Consider the following 13,698-nt stretch of genomic DNA (forward strand, 5'->3'; position numbering starts at 1 on the left):
GGGTAAAAATGTTCGAAATAAATAAATAAATAAATGTGTGCTGCGTTTGAGCCAGATCATTCCTCAGGTGGGTCACAGTGTCCTTAGGTGAACTACATCTCCCACCAGCCTGGATCAATTTGTCCTGCCCCCCCCCAAAAAAAACACACACACACACACACCCTCAGCGTTATAATTTGGTCATGTTGCATTTGTGTGCCAAGTTCAGGCCAGATCCATCTTCAGTTGGGTTAACAAAACTTAGGAATGTTGGAAAAGGAAGAGAATTAGGGAGATCACACAGAAGAAAGATACAGCTGGGTAATGTTATGTCCAAGTGATTCAAGTGTCATGTTCTTTAGGCCCTGCGAGGCTTCATCTAATGACAAAAAAAAAAAAAAGGAAAGGTGGCAGGGTGAGATGAAGTGAACCAGGAGAAACAGACAAAGAAGCCATGGGAGTGTGCGATATCGGTTCACACGCATTTTTAATTTTGATACGAGGAGGAACAGATGTTTGTGAAGGCCACAGTAGTCATACCATCAGATTGACAAATGTTTTACACATTAAATGCAAACAAGGTGAATACTCTGGGGATTTCAGTGGGATGTCCTTCGTCAGCCTGTTCTGAAATTGACAGGCTTACACTCTAATGGGGGAAAATCATAATGGGGTTTGGGTTTGAACTGTGTCCAGCCGTGGTCTGCTGTCTTTCTCATCACTGAAAATCCTGTGGAAAATAACCTTCACACTCTCCCTGTATTTCCCTCTCTTTCGTCTTCCAACCAGGAAATAAATCAGTGGGTTAACACTACTGTTTAAGGAGGCAAATAAGAATCCATAGACAGATCGAGAAAGAGAGTAACCAAATGAAAAATAGAAAATACAAAAGATGATATTAAATGGCAATGCAAGAACGATGAAGAAGAGAAGAGATGGCTGTTAAAATATTTCCACGTTGATGCTGGGATGGTCTCAAGCAGACCTTGATGAACAGGCTCAGAGTGGAGATGATCATAAGTGGGAGACAAAGTAAGGACATTAAAATTGATACAAATAGCACCGCAGAACTATATCTAGGTTCATCAATTAAAACGAGCATGCATGGAATCCCAAAAAGAAGGAAAGAGAGAACCCATATTACTGCACACACAATGGAAGAAAAGTATTTTGGCCTGTGACATCGATGCCAAATTGGGAAGTAAACTGACACACACCTATCAAAACTGATGGCTATCAGCAAAAAATGGCCAGGAATGAAGATACACATAAAGAGATCTTCCCAGTAAAGAGGAGAAATATCTAGGTTAAGGGGAAACAAAATAAAAATGAGAGGTATGGACAGGAGGACTCCAAAATCAGCAACAGCCAAATTCAGTATGAAAGTCGTGTAAGCATTCCTTGGAATACTGAAAGTGAGAAGCCAAATGACAATTCCATTCCCCATGAGTCCAAAAAAACAGATCCCCATAGTCAGGACACTGAGGCATACTTCTAAAGATGAGACATAAGTTTTTCTATCAACATGTGAGAAATTACCACCTGATATCCAATTATTCACTGTCTGCAGATATCCATCACCATAAGACTCATTCAAAAGGAATGGGGATTTTGTGCTGAAATTGGTCATTCTCCGAATCTCTGCTTCTATCCGCTTTCTTCTGTTATAAGCACTTCTGTGAAGGGAAAACAGAGAAGCTTTGAATGTTTTTCCTTCTATAAACTTTAACAAATAATACAACTGAAGTATTAAATATGCTTAGATCTAAAATGTGTGAAGATTACATGACCCTGCCTGTTCCTTGAGATACTTCAAAATATTCCATGATCCTCACAGTTATGTTTGGTGGGGACATCAAATACATCCTTCTCAGTGTCTGCCCCCAAGGCTCTGAAACTGTTGCTTTTAAAGTGTTTTAAAACTGTTATTCTAATTTATATATATATATATATATATATATATGAATTATTATTATTATTATTATTATTATTATTATTATTTGAAACACAACAAGATTAGTCCATAGCAGACACTCTCCTGGCAGCTGTATTGCATCACACGTCAGACAAGATAGTAATCATGTCAGTGCCGATTGTGTTTAAGTGCACGCCAAGGTCTTTAGGCACTGCACCCAGTGTGCCGATCACCACTGGGACCACCTTTACTGCTTTGTGCAAGAGTCTTTGCAGTTTGATCTTTAAATCCTCATATCGTGTCAGTTTCCCAGTTGCTTCTCTTCAATCCTGCTGTCACCTGGGATTGCAACATCAACAATCCATACTTTGTTTTTTAACATGATTGTGAGGTCAGAATTATTGCACTCCAAAACTCTGTCTGTCTGAATCCAGAAGTCCCAGAGTAGCTTGGCGTGTTCATTCTCTGTAACTTTTTCCAGCTAGTGATCCCACCAATTCTTTATCGCAGGCAGATGGTGTTTGAGGCACAAGTTCCAATGAATCATCTGAGCAATGGTGTTATGCCTCTGGTTGTAGTGTGTCTGTGCGATCTTCTTGTAGCAGCTGAGGATGCGATCTATTGTTTCATCTGCTTCCTTGCAGAGTCTACACTTGGGATCTGTCATCGACTTTATTATTATTATTATTATTATTATTATTATTATTATTATTATTAGCCAGTCTGAGATTGTATGACAAACAGCAGGATGTGTTTCTGTCTAGATGTGATTTCAAGTTGGCTGCTAACTTATGGAAACCTTGTGAATCTCATAGGGGTTTCTTAGGCAAGAAATCCTCCTCTGTTGCAGCAGTTCCACTGGCTGCCTGTTTGCTTCTGGGCACAATTTAAAGTGCTGACTTCAGCCTATAAAGCTCTACATGATTTTGGTCCAACTTACCTATCCAAATGTATCTCTCTTTATGAAGCATCTAGGATGTTAAGATCTTCTGGGGAGGCCCTGCTCTCACTCCCGCATTCTTTGCAAATATGTCTGGCCTGGAACAAGAGATAGGGCCTTCTCAGTGGTGGCCCCTCAACTGTGGAATGCCCTGCCTGGAGATATAAGATCGGCTCTCTCCCTCCTGACTTTTCAAAACAAAGATGAAAACCTGGCTTTTTGAGCAGGCCTTCCCAAATACAGCATAGCTAAATGGAATTATGAAACTACTTGATAATGCAATAGAATAACGATTTGACATGGAGATGCCCACAATTGTATGGTTTTTATATTTTTATATCATGTGCTATTGTTTTTAACATAATTTTTTTATTGTTTTTACTTGCTATAATTGTGAAGCATCAAATTGTTGCCAATTTGTGAACCGCTCCGAGTTGCCTCTGGGCTGAGGGGGGTGGTATATAAATATAGTAAATAAACAAATAAAATAAATTATAACGAGAGTAACAAAATTTCGTTACTTTTTTGTTAAGTAATTGAGCAAGTGAGGAAACTTCAGGGGGTCATTTCTCCTTCATTTTTAGAGCTACCATGATGAAACTCACTGTAACTTTACCACACATTTTCCACTGTTAGACCACCAAATATCTGGATGTTACACATATCAACTAATTTTAGGGAGATTTTTGGATTTTTTTACAAATAATGTTTCTTTTTAAAAAAACAACAAGAGTGATCTTTAATTTTAACTACAATGCACAAGATAACTAGCACATTAATTCCCAGAAGTTTAAGAAAGATTCACATATCTAAGAATTTTGGGGGATTTTTAAAAGTTTAACCAAAAATTTCCCCAAAAAAGCAACAACAGGAATCTCCTTGAATGCCTGTCTGTCTATGTGACACAGAATTAACCAGATAACTTCAATTTAGTACAGATTTATACTATTAATTAATTTAATATTCTCTGCAGATTCAATCATGTTATTTATTAGTATAATGCTTATACCGGAAATTAAACTGACCTTGGGAGGCATCCGAATATTACAGAATCTTAACAAAAATGGTTGGTGAGGGTTTTGATTCTTAAATCCCACCTACCTTTCCTGCATGCTTCTAATATTAATTTGCATGCACAAATTTAACAAATTTTATATGACTTACGAGGAATAACAATATTTTTGCAGATCCCTACTATGCATAATGGTTACAACACTGATGTTAATCCAAAGATATCACGAAGCAGTTTGTAGCAAGATACCGATCAGGAATGTGTCTTACCCACCTTAAAAGCTATACAGTTGGCAGCCACACTGCTTTTTTTGTCCGGCAAAGTGTGCAGAGATAGCCGAAGCCTTTTGTGTCTTTGGTAAGGAGTAGAAACCATAGAAGACTGGAAGAGAAGTAGAAAGGGAGACACGTCTTAATTTCCAGGTACTGCTATTCAAATTCCTTTTAAACCAAGATGCTGGAATGCAACAATGAAAGGCAATTACTCTTATAATCTATGGAGGCATGGGTGTTTCATATAAATATATTAGTTCTACATACCTGTGGAACAATATGGATTATCAACTTTCTGAAGCAGTGGAAGATTCATTCAAGAAGGAAAAGATAAGTGTCTTCTGATGGAATGGATTGTGATGAGAACTTGCAGTTCTCTCTCCATACACAGTTCAGTAGAGAAAAGGAAAAAAATAGCAACAACATTGTAACATCTAGCGGACTTTCACACCACCCTCTCTTACCCTTTATCATTGGTTAATCTGAATGCTAGTGACATGAGAAAAAGTCCGTTAAAAGTTCTGATGGCAATCATCAGTAGACTTAGAAAGAGGACGCTTCTGTCATTTAAGGATATATGTCCCCAAATTCTATAATCAAGTTGGCATTATGCGTTGCAGCTTCATCGGATCTTGTGTTTTCATGTTTTGGGATGATGTTCCTTTAAATTAATTCGTGTTGTTTATTTATTTATTTGTATCCAACTTTTCTTCTGAGATGGGACTCAAGGCAGGATGAAAGACTGCTTCAACACATCCATACCCACCTCTTTACTCTATTTAACCTCAGCAGACTGAAAGCCAAAACCAAGGTTACAACCATCTGTTATAGAACTCCAACATGCTGATGACAACATCGTCATCTGTGCCCATTCAGAAGAAGAACTACAAGCCACTCTAAACACCTTTGCAGAAGAATACGAAAAGCTTGACCTGTCATTGAATATCGAGAAAACCAAAGTGTTCTTCCAGCAGTCACCAGCCAATCCCTTTCCAATGCCAGAAATACAGCTTAACGGTGTTGTGCTGGTACAGCTGTACCAGAAGCTCCCACTTTATTTGCCTTGTATTAAATGTTTGCTTGCAGCCCAAGGCTTGGGATTTTGCAGAAGGGTGGTTTCCTGTTAAAGTTTGCAGTTATAGGGCAGGCCACCTGTCCATCATCATTAGGTTCCTTAGTTCCGCTCCTTTTGGGTTTTGTGAAGGGAAGGGAGCCATTTCAGTCAGTCACACAAAAGGAAGCTAGTCTATAGGACACAGACAGCTCGTCCAATAGGAAAAAAGCTTCATTCCTCAAGATCATCCGGGGATCATCTGGGGATCATCCGGGGACCATCCGGTGATCATCTGAGGATCATTCAGGGAAATAGAAACAGAAGGAAAAGATCCCAAAGGCTCTGGCTGAGAGCCCACAGCCTCTCAGCCTCACAGCACCAGAGAGGAAAACAGCCCTGAAGTTCCCACAGGACAGCATTACAGAATCACGGAATTCCAGCTGAAGGATCTTCAAGCCTTGGCTGGTAGGTTTACTCGATGCCCAGACGCATTTGGGATCGGTAGTAAGACCCAGACCAGCGAGGTCCAGATGATAGACAGCCTGGGAGAGATTATAAAGGGTTCTTCCTCATGCTGAGAAAATACAGTTAATCCAAGTCAGTGCCAGTCTCTTAAAGACTAGAATAAGAAAGCCTTGAAGTGTTGTTTGGAGATTTGTTATTTGTTTCTTAATAAAGACTTTGTTGTACCATTAAAGACTAAATACCATCACTTCAGGAAATCCCTAAGAATCTCTCTTTGAGGCACTCCAGCTTCCCACTGGGTTTAGAGTATACGTCCTATAGAATAAAGACAATTTGTTCAGACCCAGTGCACGACAGAACAGGTGTAACATTAGAAAATGTTGATCATTTCTGAAGCCTTGGCAGCCATCTCTCCACAAAAGTCAACATTGATACTGAAATACAACACTGCCTGAACTCCGCAAGTGCAGCTTTTTTCCCAAATGAAGCAGAAAGTGTTTGAGGACCGGGACATCTGTAGGGACACCAAGGCACTTGTTTATAAAGCTATAAAGCTATTGTCCTCCCAATCCTGATAGAAGCCTGTGAGACATGGACTAACTACAGACGTCACATGCAACTCCTGGAATTATTCCATTAGCGTTGCCTCCAGAAATTTCTGCAAATCTCTTGGGAGGACAAGCAGACAACTGCCAGTGTGGTGGAAGAAGCAAAAACCACCAGCACTGAAGCATCACTCTCAATTTCTGGAAAGATTTCATCAGCATTGCCTTCCAAAAACCTGCAAACCTCTTGGAAAGATAGGCAGACAAACATTAGCATTCTGGAAGAACCCAAGACCACCAGCACTGAAGTGATGATCCTCTGCCATCAACTTCACTGGATTGGCCATGTTATCTGAATGTCCATTCACCATCTCCCAAAGCAGTTACTACAAGTATATTCTTAATTCAAGAATAGAAAATGGAACGTTGGAGGACAGGAAAAGAGATTTAAAGATGGGCTTAAAGGTAACCTTAAAAACTGTGGCATAGACACTGAGAACTGGGAAGCCATGACCCTCGAGCATACAAACTGGATGTCAACTGTTACCAAGGGTGCTATGGATTTTGAAGAGGCATGAAATAGAGGGCAAAAGGAATACACTTGGCAAGGGGAAGATGCACCAAGCAAACCCTTGTTAGGACTGCCAATCATCTGGAAATCAATGTCCTCACTATACAGAGACACTTTTGGACCTACCACCAACACTCTACCCTTGGAAGACAATTATACTTGGCCACGAGTAATTGCGTGTGTGTTCCTTCATGGAGGGGAGTTGGGTTTGATGGATAACCTTTGTGATTTCTTCCAAATCTATGATTTTATGATCTCCCATGATTGTTCCCAGGTTCTGAAACTCTTTTCTAAGGGATGATAGACTGGACCCTTCCTTACTATAGTTCCACTTCCAATTGAAGACCTTTTTTAATCCAGCAAGCCTTCAATAATTCATTTTTGGAAGCATTGGGCTATGTATAATGTGCTGAAATTTATATGGTGTCCTTTAATGGTTTCTGTCTGAAATGTTATAATTTTGACAGTTTTTTCACTTTTCAGACTAGAGAGTTTTAGACTATGTTTGATTGGAAGCTGCCTTGAAATGGGAAAAAGGTGAATAATAATAATTGACAAAACAACAGGTTTCTATTCGTTGTAATCCCATGGAGTGTCCACTAGATGGTGGTATTTACATGTTGACATCACTCTTAACCCTCCACCCCCCTTTTGCACCCCAACTATGGTCCAGTGTCTGTCCTCAGTTTCCAGTAACTTTAAATGTTTTTATTATTTTGATGTTTTGCCCTAGTTTTTAAAAAATGTAAAGAAGGCAATGGGAATCTCTCTCACACACAGTCTCTTTTTATTTTTAACTTGCACTTTTGGATTTCTGTTTTACCCTTTCTGAATGACTTTTTGGCACAATGGTTTTCCACTCTGGATTAGTCATCCAGTGTAGGTGAGACAATAAATAAATGAATACATCCAGTAGCTTTAAACTAATAGGAATGCAAATGTGTGTGTACCCCATTTGAGAGCACACTCTCAATTCTCTTCCTCTCTCCCACAAACAAAATGAGTTGCGTTTTGCTGCTTCTCCATGATCTTCCCTTCCTGTCTCTGAATTGGTTTAGCATCTCTCTTCTTTATTATTTATAGAAATACAAAAATAGGAGAGAAGTTAAACAAATCCAGAGGCCTATAAATAAGAAAATAATGATGAACTGGAGGAAGGTGTATCAGCACACCTTAGATTCAATTTTGTCCTTCCTTCCCTCCCTCCATTGCTTCTCCCTCACATACTGTTTTCGTTATAGAATGGTCTTTTGCTATCCAAAATCATGGTGAAGAAGCAAGGAAAGAAATATTAAAATTAAAGTTACAAAGTTGATGCATAATAATTAAGTATTTTTATATTTCATAAAGAGTATTTAAGGGAGACATAAAATTATTTCTCCATTTGGTTGGATGAAACTAAACAAGGAATATGACATTGTGAGTTATGACAGACCACCATAACATATGAATGTTGGAAGACGAATGGCACTATACAATGCATAATCCACTCAGTTCAAAAGTATTTAACAAATATTAAGAGAACCTTGAAAAATTGACCCTTTAGTCACTATAACACCTTTTAATGAATCTCCATCACTCAGCACCCAATTGTGGAAAGATAATGTCCTTAGGGTGAAATGATCCATAACCTCATGAATATGCATTACTAATTTGGCCTTAACCATTCCTTCATGACTGATTTCAGAATACCATAGGTTTTTTTTTTTCAGGAAATTGTTCTCTGGAGACCAAATCTCAGGGGATTTTTTTATACTAGAGAAATGAATGAATAGGTATTTCAAAGACTTATTTCCACAGATTGGTTTACCCAGATTATTACATATATTGAGATCGTTCCCCTCTAAAACATGCTTTGTTTCATTTCTACACTACGTGTTTTAACTGTTTGCTATGCATTTGCTATGTGTGAAGGATATAAAGATTCAGGCAAAATATTTTAACTAGGTTTGACCAAATAAATACAAGCTATAGAGGTATATTTGTTACAGTCCTACCAGTTGTTGGTTCAGCAGTGGTGGTAGTAGCTTAAGATTTCTTTTTAACAATATCCATCATTATATAGTAAAAGGTGGAAGCAGGGCAATAGGGCAAAATTAGGGCATTCCCTCCAAATAAAAATACAGCTTTCCCCATTAAACTTTCATTTATTTCTCAAATTCTGTTGTTTCAGTAATTTAAAGCTTCAGTTGAGCATTTAGAACAACAGCTTAGGCATTCAAAGAAAAGAGGCAGGCAAAATTGCCAAGGGAATGCAAATACAGTACATTGAAGTGTTCTCACCATGTCTCATTTATCCAATGTTATAAATCTGAAGGCTGAAACAAATTATTACAGAAGCTCAATGCCTTCATTTTGTTCCCCCAATACTTACAACTCCAGCTGTGTTTTCATTCTACAATAGTGATAACTCAAGCAAACTTCCCATTCCGAGTATTCAAACTCTCCCCCATGATTGCATTAAAACTGCACAAAAACTAAAAACCTGGCTGTTTGAACGGGTGTTCGGATAAACAGTGCCATGTACACGATGAATATAGGAAACGGAATTATGGATGACGAATTGGATCACGATTCTAGTTACGAGACGTTAATGTGTTGTTATTGATGTGTCATTATTCTGTATATTATGTTGTTAATGGTATTTTTAATTCTGTATGTTGTTGTATTGACTTTTTGCTCTTGTTGTGAACCGCGTTGAGTCGCCTACGGGCTGAGAAACTGCGGTATACAAGCAAAGTAAATAAATAAATAAATAAATATATCAGAAATTCATCATCATTGTTGTTGATATATGTGTTAAATGCATATGGTTGTATATGTATTGCCATTATCTGCCTTAATCCACAAAGAGAAGTGAAAAAAATAACGACAGTGGTGATGATGATGATAATTTCTGGATTTATGCTAACCCTAAGCCAAACCTGACATACCATTTTCCTACACAGGAAGATTTGATCAGAGAGGGTTTCCCACTGGCTTTCTCCAAGTGTGAGAGAACACTTGCCTAAGTTCACTCAAGGTGCACCTACTCTCATACTTTAATCAGTCAGTCAGTCAGTAGACTTTATTTCGATCAACAAACCATTGGCTAAGCTCTCATACTTTAATAGAGTTGGAAGACACCACAAGGTGGACAACAAGTTAAACATGAGCCAACAATGTGATGTGGCGGCAAAAAAAGCCAATGGGATTTTGGCCTGCATCAATAGGAGCCTAGTGTCTAGATCCAGGGAAGTAATGCTACCCCTTAATTCCGCTTTGGTTAGACCACACCTGGAATATTGTGTCCAGTTCTGGGCACCACAATTCAAGAGAGATATTGACGAGCTAGAATGTGTCCAGAGGAGGGCGACTAAAATGATCAAGGGTCTGGAGAACAAGCCCTATGAGGAGCGGCTTAAGGAGCTGGGCATGTTTAGCCTAAAGAAGAGAAGGCTGAGAGGAGATATGATAGCCATGTATAAATATGTGAGAGGAAGCCACAGGGAGGAGAGAGCAAGCTTGTTTTCTGCTTCCTTGGAGACTAGGATGCAGAATAATGGCTTCAAACTACAAGAAAGGAGCTTCCATCTGAACATGAGGAAGAACTTCCTGACTGTGAGAGCCATTCAGCAGTGGAACTCTCTGCCCCGGAGTTTTGGAAGCTTTTAAACAGGGGCTGGATGGCCATCTGTCAGGGGTGATTTGAATGCAATATTCCTGCATCTTGGCAGGGAGTTGGACTGGATGGCCCATGAGGTCTCTTCCTACTGTTTGATTCTATGATTCTAAGGGCAATGCAGTTTAACACCTCTTTAATTGACATGGCTCAATGATATTATTCAATCATGGTAGTTTGCTATGGCTAAAGATTTTTGTAAAACTACAACTCCCCCGATTCCACAGTAATGAGCCATGGGAGTTAAAGTGGTGTCACTTATTGGGGAATCACTTCCACAGCATTTACATCATGATGGCTGTGTGTTCATAAAACTCCTCTTAGAGAGTTCCATATGAATGTGGGTTAGTGATGCCAATTTGTCTATGATGCTATTGGCCAAAGAAATACAGTCCCTTGTAGGCATGTTCACTCAAAACATATCTTTTTTTTTCTTTTAAATTAAATTTATTTCTTAGAATTTTCCGACACAAATATAATACCATCACATCCGCTCATTGTTAGAAATTCAGTTACTAAATTACATTCTGGAAACATATCACATACCATATAACACATATCACATTATAATTACCTAGTGCTCTTATCTGTCTCCCCTTCACCTTGTGTCTTTCGATTTTACACCCCTCCTCCCCCCTCCCCCACCCTTCAGGGAACAGTAAATACCTTTATTCAGAACTTAATTTAAGTGAACAATTGTATAGAGAGAATGTTTTAGCACCTTGTATCTTTCATTTCCTTCCACTTTTTCTATCAGTCTTTCCCATTTCTGCATCCAAGTTTTCTTAAGTCGGCTTGTTGAGTATTTACTTCTTTTTTCGTAGATGTACTCGTGGAGCATATATTCTGCTAAATACTCGTACCATTTTTTAACCTCCCATTTTTTATAATCTTTCCACCCCAACGCTACAGTTGCTTGGGCAGCTAATATCATGTATTTTATAATTTCCTCCCAGTCTTTGCAATTATCTTTTTTGTCTAGTTTCTTTGTAAAAAGTTCTATTTTATTCAAAGCCAGTTTATAACCTATTATTTCTTCCATTTCATTCATTACCTTTCTATAGAACTCTTGCACTCTATCACATTCCCACCACATGTGGGAATATGAGCCAATTTTCCCACATCCATGCCAACAAAGATTTGTGGTGTTTTTAGTCATCTGGGCTATTTTGATTGGGGTTCTGTACCATCTAGTCAATAATTTCCTTTGTGTTTCTCTGATCTTTATATGCTTAAGACTTTTAATTGAGTCAATCCAATTTTCTATTTCTAAAACTTTATTATTTAAATCTTCTTTCCATATTTCTATCAAGGCTTGTTTCAAGTTATATTGTATTCCAATTAATTTCTTATAAATAAACCCCATCAGCCCTTTCTCCTTTTCTATTTTCCATTTTAGGATTTGGTCTAGGGCTGTTTCAGGGCCTTCTTTTTTCTTCTCTTTAATGATCCTTTGTTTTAATCCATTCCAAAGAAGCCAATTACCTTGACCGCATTTACCCTTTATTGTCTCCCAATCCTTAATTGTCCCATCTGAGTTCAAGAGGTCTTTTATCAGATTCATTCCATTCTGTTTCAGCTTTGTTATAACCTTACCAAATGTCTGTTCTTTTCTATTGTCTAGGAACCCTATTGGGAGTATATCTACCCTATTAATTTGTAGTTTGTTTTGCCATTTTTTCCAACATTCCAAAGTTGAGATCAATGGTCCCCCTTTAGTTTCTGTTAAGATTTTTTTATCAACCTGTCCTTTTAAACATAAACAGTAGTTCCATCCATTTATTGCTTTTTCAATTCTAGCCCATCTTCTTGAATCATCAAAATCTAGTTCTATCAGTCTTATTAATTGGCAGGCATCGAAATAATTCTGTAAATTAGGGGCACCCCATCCTCCATTCTCTTCTAAGGAATAAAATACTGATTTGGGAATACGATTTTTATTTGTTCCTTCTATCCAATTTTTAATCGAAGAATCCCATTTTTGAATAATTTTGATGGGGATACTACATGGGAGTGCTTGGAACAGGAATAAAAATTTGGGGAGAATCACCATTTTAACCATTTTAATTTTGCTTGATATATCCCAATTTTGTTTTTTCCAACTACCCATCTGTTTGTTTATTTTTTTCCATAAGCTATTATAATTAGATTGGATTATATTGTTAAGGTTTTTGGGAATATATACACCCAAATATTTTATCTTCTTCTCTCCTAGCTTTATCCCTGTAATACTCTGGATTTCTTTTAACTCTTTAGGAGTCAAATTTTTGTGTAATATTTCCGATTTTTGTATATTAATGGCCAATCCTGATAATTTCTCGAATTTGTTTATCGTATTTGTAACTACCTTTATAGAGTCCTCTGGTGACCCTAATAACACCATGGCGTCGTCTGCAAAAAGGTTGATTTTCATTACTTCTGTCCCTATTTTTATACCTTCAATATTAACGTTGTTTCTAATTAGATTAGCTAGGGGTTCTATTGCCAGCGCAAATAGGATGGGGGAAAGAGGGCATCCTTGCTTTGTTCCACTATTAATCTTAATAATTCTTGTTTTGGTCCCGTTAATCAATATTTGTGTTTGGTTATCTTTATAGAGTTCCTTTATTATTTCATTCATTGCTGTGAGGCCACACCTGGTGTCAGTCAAGAGAGAAAGTCTTGAAATGTTAATATTTGCCTCAAACTTTCCTTGTTTTCAAAGACTTCCTTGTCAAGGAAGGAACATACTTATGACACATAGATGGAAAACTGGCATTAAAGCAGGGCTGTCATATTTAGTGACAGTCCCTATCACAAAATGCTGTACAATATATGTTGCTGGTCCACCAACTCCCTGTGATGAAGCTGGCCTTTGTGGTATCTTCCAACTCTATGATTATATTATTATTACCTATACTTTGTGGAGGAGCCCCTGGTGGCACAGTGGGTTAAAGCACTGAGCTGCTGAGCTTGTTGATTGAAAGGTCACAGGTTCGATTCCGGGGAGCGGCGTGAGCTTCCGCTGTCAGCCCTAGCTTCTGCCAACCTAGCAGTTCGAAAACATGCAAAATGTGAGTAGATCAATAGGTACCGCTCCAGCGGGAAGGTAATGGCGTGCCATGCAGTCATGCCAGCCACATGACCTTGGAGGTGTCTATGGACAACGCTGGCTCTTCGGCTTAGAAATGGAGATGAGCATCACACCCCAGAGTCAGACATGACTGGACTTAATGTCAGGGGACAACCTTTACCTTTAACCTATACTTTGTGGAATTGCAAATTTAAAAATTATAAAGGGGTGG

At 38.3% G+C, this 13,698-nt stretch overlaps 1 pseudogene; it reads right to left on the bottom strand.

The window, feature by feature from the left end:
- Nucleotides 1–455: 455 nt before the first annotated feature.
- Nucleotides 456–4,497, bottom strand: LOC132772863 (mas-related G-protein coupled receptor member H-like; annotated as a pseudogene).
- Between the last annotated feature and the right edge of the window lie 9,201 nt (nt 4,498–13,698).

Source organism: Anolis sagrei, chromosome 4 (genome assembly GCF_037176765.1).
Source record: "Anolis sagrei isolate rAnoSag1 chromosome 4, rAnoSag1.mat, whole genome shotgun sequence".
NCBI lineage: Eukaryota > Metazoa > Chordata > Lepidosauria > Squamata > Dactyloidae > Anolis > Anolis sagrei.